Below are 12,355 nucleotides of genomic sequence, written 5' to 3' on the forward strand. Positions count from 1 at the left end.
AACTCCCTTTCTCTAAGCATGGCTTGGTTTTTTTTTCTGGTCTTCTGTAACAATTTGATCCTCACAGAAGTCCTGGAGTAGGTAGATAGGAGACGTGGTAGAATCCTATTTTCTTTTCATTTGCAAGACAAGAGATTTAGAAAGTTTAGAAACTTGACCTGACTGAAAAGAAGTAAGAAACGGTGGACATTGAAAATGACTTCAGGTTTTCTCACTGCACAGAATACTAGTATACTCAAACACTGCTTCAGTTAAATATTTTACCCTTTGTACTCCCTGCATGATCTACAATTATAATCTGCTTCATGTTGCTATTTACTGCTGTGTTGCCAACAATTACCTGAAAGAGAAGTTGAGGTGCTTCACTGGGCTGGAAAAAGTTTAGCTAAGTCAGAAAGCAAGTCTAATTAAGCAAGTTTATTCTGTATCTATAAAAGGCTAAGTTGATTCGTGCATGTGCGATACACATAAAGCTCTTGCTGGCACCAATTGCACACATGTGTTTCGATCTGTCATTGTCGATCGTGAATTTAGTTGACACTTCTATTATAGAAGGGCGAATAGCGATATTAAAATATTTCTTCTAATTAATTTCTTTTCAATGTGCATGAATCCATGCACTGGGCCACTAGTATTATTCATAATCATCATAAAGTAAAACAAAAAAATGTCTTCCAACTGATGTAAGGGAAGCTATTAGGGAGCTTCTAATATATGTCACTAGAGGTCCAGTGCATGAAATTTGTGCACTCGATGGGGGGTTCCCTCAGCCCAGCCTGCACCCTCTCACAGTCTGGGAGCCCTCGGGGGATGTCCAACTTCCAGCAGCCGAACATCCTTAGTGCTATTGTGGTGGTGGGAGAGGCTCCCGCCACCACCGCTACGCTCACCAGCCATGAGTCTGGCTTCTGGCTGAGTGGCGCCCCCCTTGTGACAGCGCACTGACCACCAGGGGGAAGCTCCTGTATTGAGCGTAGCACCCTGATAGTCAGTGCACATCATAGAGACTGGTCGTCCCACCATCGGGCTGAAACTGGCTCTCTGACATCCCCTAAGGGGTCCCAGATTGCAAGAGGGTGCAGGCCAGGCTGAGGGACCCCACCGGTGCATGAACAGGGCTGGGGAGGGACACAGAAGGTTGGCCTGCTGGGGAGGGACTGTGGGCGGGCTGCAGGGTTTGTCTGGCCTGTTTCGCTCAGTCCTGATTGGCCGGATCCCAGCAGCAAGCTAACCTACTGATTGGAGCATCTGCCACCTGGTGGTCAGTGCATGTCATAGCGAGCGGTTGAGCGGCCTTAGCATATTATTAGCATATTATGCTTTGATTGGTTGAACGGATGACCATATGACCAGACACTTAGCATATTAGGCTTTTGTTATATAGAATTGTATAAATAAATACCAAATGCACATCCAAAAATTCAGATTGTCACAGAAAATTTGTGAATTTTGCAATATGTACATTTTACCTCAAAAATATGTTTAAATTAAAATCAAAGGGGGAAATGCAAACTGCCTACATTTGAATCCTGACTCTACAATTTATTATCTGTACAACCTTGATCAATTTACTTAGACTTCTCTGCCTGCAATTCCCAGCAGTAGCAAACTTCTCATTCTTAAAGACAGTTTATATGTCTTGCTCTACCATTTTCCATTCCTATCCAAGTAAAGGGAATTTATTCTTAGGCACCTAATACATATCTGTATTTTTGTACCTATCACACAGTTTTGTAATTATTTCTTGAATATATTTCTATTCTCTCATATCATGACTTTGTATAAAAGCCAGATTGTATTTAATTTTATGTTCCAGATCTTCGTTAGTGGCATGACATATGATAGAGTCTCAATAAATATCCAAATAAATGAATGGATAAAAAAATCTATTATGGTTCACTTCAGTCTTGGTTACCTGATAACACTGCAGAATGCTCTTGGCTGGTAACTTAAAATGCCAAGACTAAAAGAGCATCCTAGCAAAAGGTTATCTGGAGTACCAGAGCATGTAAAGTTAACACAATAGCACATGCTTTCTTTTTTAGAAGTCAGAATATGCAGGAGGCTGGGGGTCCAGAATGATAAACGATGGATTAGTGATCATGTAAGGGTCACAGCAGGTAGAAGAAAAGACTCAATGCAGACTAGTGTAGGCACCTAAGAGAACCTATTATATCAGAGTTAGCTTGCATAAAGGCTTTGTGGAGACTGTTCCCATAGGCCTGCTGAGAAGCAAGCTTCCACACTCATTCGTTTTATTAACTTGATCTAAGTTAGATTTGGTCATCTTAAGAATTGACAGCTTGATTTGTCTCTTTCTTGAAAATTTTTGGTTGTTTCTTATCATTAATCTCTACAGTGCCCAAATCTGTTTTCACCTTTTTTTCATTCTCTTGAGGTAACCTTGTTTTAGGTTTCTGTACACTAGGGAGGCTGAAGAAGGTTACTGCCAGTAGAATAGTCAGTGATGGGTCATCTGAGGACATGGCACAATGCTATGATGGAGGTGTAAGGAAAGCTGTGCAATAGTGAAGGGGCAGAGCACTTGCCGAGACGAGTATTTGCAACATGAATAATTCTGAAAACATGAAATAGTGTGTGTTGGTTTACATGCTCTCAGCAATTGATAAAATCTAGCAATGACTCTCAGAGGGTGTTATTCCCAGTGATACCTCTGCTAAGGACATGCTAAGAATAGTCTTTGCTGGGATGAAGTAAGCAGTTCTCATGGGAACTCCTAAACATCTCAAGATTTGGGTTCTTTCTATCATCATTTTATTTTTCTGTCAAATAATGCAGTCTATAGAAATTTGGAATAGCATTTTTTAACCTGCAGCATCCCTGCTGTCTTGCAATATGAGAATAGGGAGTTAATCCTTCATAGTAAGAGTCTCTCACCTGTAGTTATAAGCTACCAAACCATGCTAAGTCAGCATTTTACAGATATCCACATCTGGATGAGACTTTGATTCTCTGATCTATGTTAGAGGTCAAATAATTAAGTATTTGGACGGGTAGAATACATATCTAGGAATTAAGGAGCATATAGTTTTTAAAATACACACACATGAGGGAGAAACCAAGATGGCAGCATAGGTAAGCACCTAAACTGCTGCCCTGCACAACAATTTCAAAACTACAACTAAAAGATAGAACGGACACCATCCAGAACCATAGGAAAGCTGGCTGAGTGGAAATTCTGCAACTAGAAGGAAAGAGGAAATCTCACGGAGAAGGAGCAGCAAGGAGCTGAGGTACAGAGACACGCGCGCACAGAGAGGAAGGGCGGCGGAGTGCCTGGCTGGCTTTCTCTGGCAGGAAAGGGAAAGAAGCCCCTGACTGCACTGAACCCCAGTTCCGACTGCAGTGAACCTCAGTTCCGGGCGAAACCCTGTAGACCCAGGCTCATACAGGGGGAGTTTGGACTGTCAGGTAGAGAGAAAGGCACACAGAGACTCAGAGACTCAGGGGAGCTGCAGCGGCAGGGGTCTGGAGGCGCGAGTGTGCACAAAGACTGACTGCGGAGGTTACCACAGGCTTTCCCTAGCGGAAGGGAGTCGGAAGCTCCTGACGGCACTGAACCCCAGTTTCGATTGCACTGAACCGCAGTTCCGGGCGAGCCCCTGGGGACCCACGCTCTTACGGGGGAAATATGGACTGTAAGGCGGAAACTCGGGAAACACGGAAGGCAGAGGTCTGGAGGTGCGCGCGTAAGGGCAGGGCTGACGGGAAGCCAAGACTGTCTGCTCTGCCCTGAGACTCTGCCCCATCCAAGCTGAGCACAGAGGCTTTTGCAATCTGACAAGGCTTATCCTATAAGGCTGTCTCCAGCACCGAAAATCTCCCAGCGTAGACACAGCTGATCCTCACAGCCAACTGGCCTGCAGGTCAATTCCTCCCAGTGATACCAACAACAATCAAGACTTAACTACAACAAGGCTGTACACACAGTCCACAAAGGGGTGCACCAAGAGTGTCCACCTCAGGTTAACTGGGGAGGCTGATCCACTGGGCAATATAGGAAACCTAGCACACAAAGCTACTCTACCAACTCAGGGAAGCAGTGAAAAATGGGGAGACAAAAAAACAAATCACAAACAAAAGAAATGGAGGAAAACAAATGACTGGATATAGAATTCAAAACCACAGTTTAAGGCTCTTCAAGAATATCCTAGAAAAGGCCGATAAATATAACGAGACCCTCGAAGATATGAAAAAGGACCAACTAGAAATTAAACATACACTGACTGAAATAAAAAATATTATACAGAGACCCAACAGCAGACTAGAGGAATGCAAGAATCAAGTCAAAGATTTGAAATACAAAGAAGCAAAAAAACACTCAACCGGAAAAGCAAAAAAAAGAAAAAAGAATCCAAAAAGTTGAAGATAGTGTAAGAAGCCTCTAGGACAACCTCAAGCGTACCAACATCAGACTTATGGGGGTGCCAGAAGAAGAGAGATAGCAAGATACTGAAAACCTATTGGAAGAAATAATGACAGAAAACTTCCCCGAACTGGTGAAAGAAATAGACTTACAAGTCCAGGAGGTGCACAGAACCCCCAAAAAAAGGAATCCAAAGAGGATCACACCAAGACACATCATAATTAAAATGCCAAGAGCAAAAGACAAAAAAAGAATATTAAAAGCAGCAAGAGAAAAACAGCTAATTACCTATAAGGGAGCACCCATACAATTGTCAGCTGATTTCTCAACAGAAACTATGCAGGCCAGATGGGAGTGGCAAGAAATATTCAAAGTGATGAATAGCAAGAACCTACAACCAAGACTACTCTACCCAGCAAAGCTATCATTCAGAATTGAAGGGCAGATAAAGAGCTTCACAGATAAGAAAAAGCTGAAGGAGTTCATCACCACCAAACCAGTATTATATGAAATGCTGAAAGGTATTCTTAAAGAAGAGGAAGAAGAAAAAAGTAAAGAGGAAAATTATGAACAACAAATACATATCTATCAACAAGTGAACCTAAAAATCAAGTGAATTAAAAATCTGAGGAACAGAATAAACTGGTGAATATAATAGAATCAGGGGCATAGAAAGGGAGTGGACTGATAATTCTCAGGGGGAAAGGGATATGGGGGGTGCAGGAAGAGACTGGACAAAAATCGTACACCTATGGATGAGGACAGTGTGGGGGAGGTAAGGGCAGAGGGTGGGGTGGGAACCGGGTAGAGGGGAGCTATGGGGGGAAAAAGGAGAAACAATTGTAATAATCTGAACAATAAAGATTTATTAAATTAAAAAAAAAAAGAAATCCCTATGAGATACTCTAGCCAAAAATGCTGAAATCAAACCAGTATGGAAAAGACTCAAAACTGTTAACACCCAGATCAAAAGGTTAAGAATCCTTAAAAAACAAAAACAAACAAACAAAAAACAGGAAAAAAAATATCTAAACCACCAAAAGGACCTAATTCTGTAGAAAACATTAAAACAAAAATGCAAGCAAGTATAGAAAAGCACATTCAACAATCCTAGGCACTACCGGTAAATTAAGCCCAAAGACAGAGAAAAAGAGAGATAAATATAGCTCATACTGAGTGTCACCCACAGTCCCGACTGAAGTCTTCTATTTTAATCTCAGTCCCCTTTCCTGATTCACCATTCACCCATGCCCCCTTCCAAACTGGGAGAAATCTCACTCTTAGTCTCCTACAGCACTTTGGACTGCTGTGATTAAGTGAACTTTTCTTTCGACTGGTTCATTTGCCTCACCTCCTTAACCATGTTCCAAACACCTTTGTATCTCCCTGGCTGCTCAATAAACATTTGAATGGATTAGAAAATGACAAAAGCCTACTCTCAGGAACGAAATCTATGGGAAACAAAACAAGAAAAGAAACCAGTCACAGTAGCATGTGTCCATGAGGTTCCTGAGAACCTCTCCTGTCTTTGCATTCTAGTTTAAATGTACTACCTTCAAACTCGGATTTTATTTGGAATTTGATTTTCACACTCATCTTATAGATACAACAACCCTTCTTGGCCAATCTGGTATCTGACTTCAGTTTATTGATAATAACGTATTGAGCTATATCTTATTAGAGCTCTCCTTGGTTTTCAATTTTGGCGGGGCCAGTCCTTCTATTTTCTTCTTCAAAATTTTATTTAAAAAATGTCAAACATGCCGAAACCGGTTTGGCTCAGTGGATAGAGCGTCAGCCTGTGGACTGAAAGGTCCCGGGTTCGATTCCGGTCAAGGGCATGTACCTTGGTTGCAGGCACATCCCCAGTAGGAGATGTGCAGGAGGCAGCTGATCGATGTTTCTCTCTCATCGATGTTTCTAACTCTGTATCCCTCTCCCTTCCTCTCTGTAGAAAATCAATAAAATATATTTTAAAAAAAATGTCAAACATGCAATAACATTCTATCACTGAGATTAATAGTTAACCATACTGAATTTACCACATACATGTACTATTATTCATCCAAAATTTGTTACTTTTGATGCATTTCAAATTAGTTGCAGATAGGCTACCAAGGAGACAGAACTGAACCTCACATCACCCTGCTTGGCCCCGGAGGATGACTGGTTAGCCAGAGACGGGTAAGATTCCTCAGGGAAGGAACAACCTAAGACAGGCACAGTCGCAGAGGGGCCATCAGGAGAGAACTTGGGAATCATCAGAGGTGGGGCACAGACCCTTATCCCCCCAACCTTGCAGGGGCATGAACCCTCACCGCATCTGAGGGGGGTCTCCTGCCCCCATGGCTGCTTTGCTTCCCACGCCCAGCTCAGATCGGGACACAGGTGACAGACAGTGACTTGGCTCAGCTCAGATTGGGACCCAGGTAACAGACAGAGACTTGGCCGACAGCAGCTGCCCTATATCTAAATCCAGCCTAGCACCAGGTATGCTCAGGGCCTACTCAAGAATGCAAATAATCCTTTCCACTAATATTTACAGGGTAAACTAAGATTGTTGGTAGAGTATTAAATTTGACAGTAAAATAATAATGAAGTTTTCAGATTAAATTAAATAGGCTAATTCAAATAAGTGAATATTCAAGAAAATTTAATTGTACTGGACAAAAAGCTGTTCCTAAAGTGTTAACTAAAATTTCTAGTGGTAGTTCATCTCATGGTAAAATTCCTGAACATGCAATGAAACTAAAGCAGTCATATTTTTGTGCAAAAAAATAAAATTTAAAGTTATCAAGACTGCATTATAAAATTTACAAAAGCCTCCATTAATCAAAAAAAGGGAGGATAGTAGGGTAATATCATGTAAGGAAAAATATCCTATAAGTAAATTACATCTAGAAAATTTTTACTTTACAAAATTAATTTTCATTTGTAATGCTAACAGCAAGACACCCATGAAAAACACACATGGTGTCTAAATAAGACAAAGGAAAATCGTTTGGGCAAAAATAAAAAGGATCCCAAATCAATTATATAGAAAAGACTCTTTTATTAACTTTTGGTCGAGAATATGTTTGTATATTTTCAGAAAACAACTCCAAGACCATGTGGGTTCCTGCAACAGAGAGGAATTGACAGGTCTGCTCCAACCATGAAGACAAGAGGAGAAACAGTCCAGAGATGGGAGACTCTGACGATGCCTTGCCACGCTAGCAGTCAGCAGCTGTGCGACGCAGCAGGTTGCCTAGGACCAAACCAGAGAGGGTCGGACCTGCATTGCCACCATGTGCCCACCATCCAGATATCATTGCTGACATGTACACATAAGGAACTGTTTGACATTGAAACGGGGACTCAGAACTGTTGGACATTGAAATTGGGACTCAAACATTTTTTTGTTATTATATGTTTATTTCTAGTCTGCAGAGGCAAGATTTTTTAAAGGAAAGAAAAGGGGGAAAAATAGATACAGAGGCAAAGAAGCATTGAACAGACTGTCAAACTACAGCAGGAAGGCAGAGGAGGTTTTTTTTTGGGGGGGGGGGGCTGTAAGATCAACTGAAGGACTTGTACGCATGCATATAAGCATAACCAATGGATAAAAGACACTGGGGGGGGGGCAGGTAAAGGCATGTACTGGGAGAAAGGGGAGGCTGGGGGAAGTCAATGGGGGAAAAAAAAGAGACATATGTACTACTATTTGTAATACTTCAAATTAAAAAAAATAAATAAATTCAAACAAACAAACAAACAAAAAAACAAATTAGTTGCAGATATGGCACTTCAGTGTGCATATCATTAACTAGAGTTCAGTAATTCTCTATTGTTCTATTTGATTTTTAGGGGTACAATTTATAAACAAGGGAATGCTTAGATGATGAATATTCTATTTCAGGAAATTTTTGAAAAAAAAAATGCTTTGACTTGTGTAACTCAAACCCTGTGGACATATTTCTTTCATTGTTAGGATTTCTAGTATCTAACAGCTCATAGCTTACAGACACAATGACATGTGAGTGAATTTAGCTGGAGCAAGAAAATCCTTAATGGAAGATACACTTGTTTTAAAATCAGAGTCATCTTACAAGTAGGCCTAACTAAATATTACTATGTAATATTGTCATTTATTACATAGTAATAATGCCAGTTAGCCCTTGTTACCTAGACTATAAGCTCAACACTGACAGAAAAAAATGTCACTTGTCTTTCATTCCTAACACTTAAGAAGAAAGAAATAAATTTGTATGCTTTACTGAATAAATAGAAGATGTATATTAACCTACACAAATGTGCCCAGACTGATAATGCATACATGTATCCTTTTCTTTTCAAGTGGATTAGTCGCTGAGATTGGATAGCAAGAGTTTGGTCTACAATGTATATACATATATGTGTGTGTATTTTATTTTTATTTTTTTTAATTTAATAAATCTTTATTGTTCAGATTATTACAATTGTTTCTCCTTTTTCCCCCCATAGCTCCCCTCTACCCGGTTCCCACCCCACCCTCTGCCCTTACCTCCCCCACACTGTCCTCATCCATAGGTGTACGATTTTTGTCCAGTCTCTTCCCGCACCCTCCATACCCCTTTCCCCCTGAGAATTATCAGTCCACTCCCTTTCTATGCCCCTGATTCTATTATATTCACCAGTTTATTCTGTTCCTCAGATTTTTAATTCACTTGATTTTTAGGTTCACTTGTTGATAGATATGTATTTGTTGTTCATAATTTTCCTCTTTACTTTTTTCTTCTTCCTCTTCTTTAAGAATACCTTTCAGCATTTCATATAATACTGGTTTGGTGGTGATGAACTCCTTCAGCTTTTTCTTATCTGTGAAGCTCTTTATCTGCCCTTCAATTCTGAATGATAGCTTTGCTGGGTAGAGTAGTCTTGGTTGTAGGTTCTTGCTATTCATCACTTTGAATATTTCTTGCCACTCCCATCTGGCCTGCATAGTTTCTGTTGAGAAATCAGCTGACAATTGTATGGGTGCTCCCTTATAGGTAATTAGCTGTTTTTCTCTTGCTGCTTTTAATATTCTTTTTTTGTCTTTTGCTCTTGGCATTTTAATTATGATGTGTCTTGGTGTGATCCTCTTTGGATTCCTTTTTTTGGGGGTTCTGTGCACCTCCTGGACTTGTAAGTCTATTTCTTTCACCAGTTCGGGGAAGTTTTCTGTCATTATTTCTTCCAATAGGTTTTCAGTATCTTGCTATCTCTCTTCTTCTGGCACCCCCATAAGTCTGATGTTGGTACGCTTGAGGTTGTCCTAGAGGCTTCTTACACTATCTTCAACTTTTTGGATTCTTTTTTCTTTTTGCTTTTCCAGTTGAGTGTTTTTTGCTTCTTTGTATTTCAAATCTTTGACTTGATTCTTGCATTCCTCTAGTCTGCTGTTGGGTCTCTGTATAATATTTTTTATTTCAGTCAGTGTATGTTTAATTTCCAGTTGGTCCTTTTTCATATCTTCGAGGGTCTCCCTAAATTTATTGGCCTTTTCTAGGATATTCTTGAAAAGCCTTATAACCGTGGTTTTAAATTCTATATCCAGTCATTTGTTTTCCTCCATTTCTTTCGTTTGTGATCTGTTTCTTCGTCTCCGCATTTTCACCGCTTCCCTGAGTTGGTAGGGTAGCTTTGTGTGCTAGGTTTCCTATATTGCCCAGTGGATCGGCCTCCCCAGTTAACCTGAGGTGGACACTCTTGGTGCACCCCTTTGTGGACTGTGTGTACAGCCTTATTGTAGTTAAGTCTTGATTGTTGTTGGTATCACTGGGATGAATTGACCTGCAGGCCAGTTGGCTGTGAGGATCAGCTGTGTCTACGCTGGGAGAAGTTCGGTGCTGGAGACAGCCTTATAGGATCAGACTTGCAAAATTGCAATAGCCTCTGTGCTCAACTTGGATGGAGCAGAGTCTCAGGGCGGAGCAGACAACCTTGGCTTCCCGTCAGCCCTGCCCTTGTGTGCGCGCCTCCAGACCTCTGCCTTCTGCAGCTCCCCTGAGTTTCCACCTGACAGTCCAGATTCTCCCTGTAAGAGCGTGGGTCCTCAGGGGCGCGCCCGAAACTGGGTTTCAGTGCAGTCAGAACTGGAGTTCAGTGCAGTCAGGAGCTTCCGTCTCCCTTCCGCTAAGGAAAGCCTGTGACAACCTCCACATTCAGTCTTCTCTGTGAGCACTCACACACACACGCCTCCAGACCCCTGCCAGCTGCGGCTCCCCCGAGATTCCGAGTCTCTGTGTGCCTTTCTCTCTACCTGACAGTCCAGACTCCCTCTGTATGAGCCTGGGTCTATGGGGTTTCGCCCGGAACTGGGGTTCAGTGCAGTCGGAACTGGGGTTCAGTGCAGTCAGGGGCTTCCTTCCCCCTCCCACCAGAGAAAGTCAGCCAGGCACTGAGCCGCCCTTCCTCTCTGTGCGTGTGTCTCCGTACCTCAGCCCTTTGCCTCTCCTCTGATTCTCTGTGAGCTTTTCTCTTTCCTTCTAGTTGTAGAATTTCCACTCAGCCAGCTTTCCTGTGGTTCTGGATGGTGTCTGTTCTGTCTTTTAGTTGTAGTTTTGAAATTGTTGTGCGAGGCAGCAGTTTAGGTGCTTACCTATGCCGCCATCTTGGTTTCTCTTTCATATGGATTTCTTTACTGGAGCTTTTTTCCCGCTTCCTCATCCTTAAAATCATCAGCATCAGATCAGCATCAGCATCAGAATCTTCATCATCATCATCATCATCATCATCATCATAGTCCTCATCATCTTCAGCAGCCCCAAGTTTTATTTTTTTCTGTGGAAACTTGCTATCACTTCCAGGAAAGAACCATTTCCAGACATACCAAGGAGTTTCACATGCTCTTCATCTTCTGACTCTGCATCTCCCACCACAGCTATTAAGTGCTGTCCACTAATATGCAGGGCCATGAACCACACTTCAAATGTAAGATCTCAGGTGGTGCTATTGCAAAGCTACCAAGGCAAAGCATTGACTGTACAGACATTTTCAAGATGCCAGAGCTACTTTACTTGGACTGCCTTCATAATGCATTGCCTCTGCTTCAATAACGGGCAACTCAGCCTTTGCACCAGCCCCTAAACTGACCATTCCTAAAGATAAATAATTGCTCATTTTCATCACCATCCACCTTAAAAGTGATAACCTTTGTCAGCCTTTAGTTCACAACTGAAAAGATAGTTCTGGGGTTCAGAGGGCTCAGGTCCATGCCCTCCAAATCTTCCATGGGGTGGTAGCACTCACTTAGGTGAGAGAGAAGGCAGATGGAGATAAAGGATTCTTGTTCCTCAGAACAGACTCAGAGGATGGAACTGCACCAGGACTGCCTTTGTCAGTTTTGCATGCAAGGTCTTCTAAACCTAGCATCTCATAAACACTGGAACAGATTTTTAACTTATTAATATATATTTTTTACTGTATATAAAGCATTAAGGCAAATAATTATGCTTTATGATAAGCTTCCAATTGGATATAGCTCAAAATTACACTCTTCCCTTAAAGAATCATTTCAACTGGTAGTAAGTGCTAGCAATAAGCAGTTTTCCATGATTACTGGGGAAAAAAAGTTCTGATTGGAAATATGTGCTTTCTATAGCATCCTTTGTGTGGTAGTTACATAAATTTTCCTTCATTTTTCATCCACTAATGCACAAAATTGTTAACTTTCTATACTTCTGTGGTTGCACATCCTTCCCTGAAAGGTCACATGACCTGGGTAACTCACAGCAAAAGCAGAAACAGAAGTTATGCTGAAGAGGAGGCAGAATTACTCTCATTAAGTAGCTCTTAGCTACTGAAAAGCTCTAGATTGTTTTGTATTTAGTACAATGTTAGTTTCCTGAGGATAAATCTACATTATATTCATTTCTTCATCTCCATTCCTTGCCTGGTACACAGTTGGTTTTCAGTAAATGTGATTAAAATGAATGACTGATATAAGGAGTAAACAGACAATGAAAG

The 12,355-nt window shown here is 41.4% G+C and overlaps 1 pseudogene across 1 annotated transcript; it reads right to left on the minus strand.

Annotated features, from left to right (window-relative positions):
- Positions 1-2,288: 2,288 nt before the first annotated feature.
- Positions 2,289-11,621, minus strand: LOC308245995 (nucleophosmin-like; annotated as a pseudogene). The gene is made up of 2 exons: positions 11,032-11,621; positions 2,289-2,476 (listed from the first exon to the last, which is right to left on the minus strand). The product of its transcript is annotated as a nucleophosmin-like (transcript).
- Positions 11,622-12,355: the final 734 nt, after the last annotated feature.

This window comes from Plecotus auritus (genome assembly GCF_963455305.1).
Source record: "Plecotus auritus genome assembly, chromosome: 4".
NCBI classification, from domain to species: domain Eukaryota; kingdom Metazoa; phylum Chordata; class Mammalia; order Chiroptera; family Vespertilionidae; genus Plecotus; species Plecotus auritus.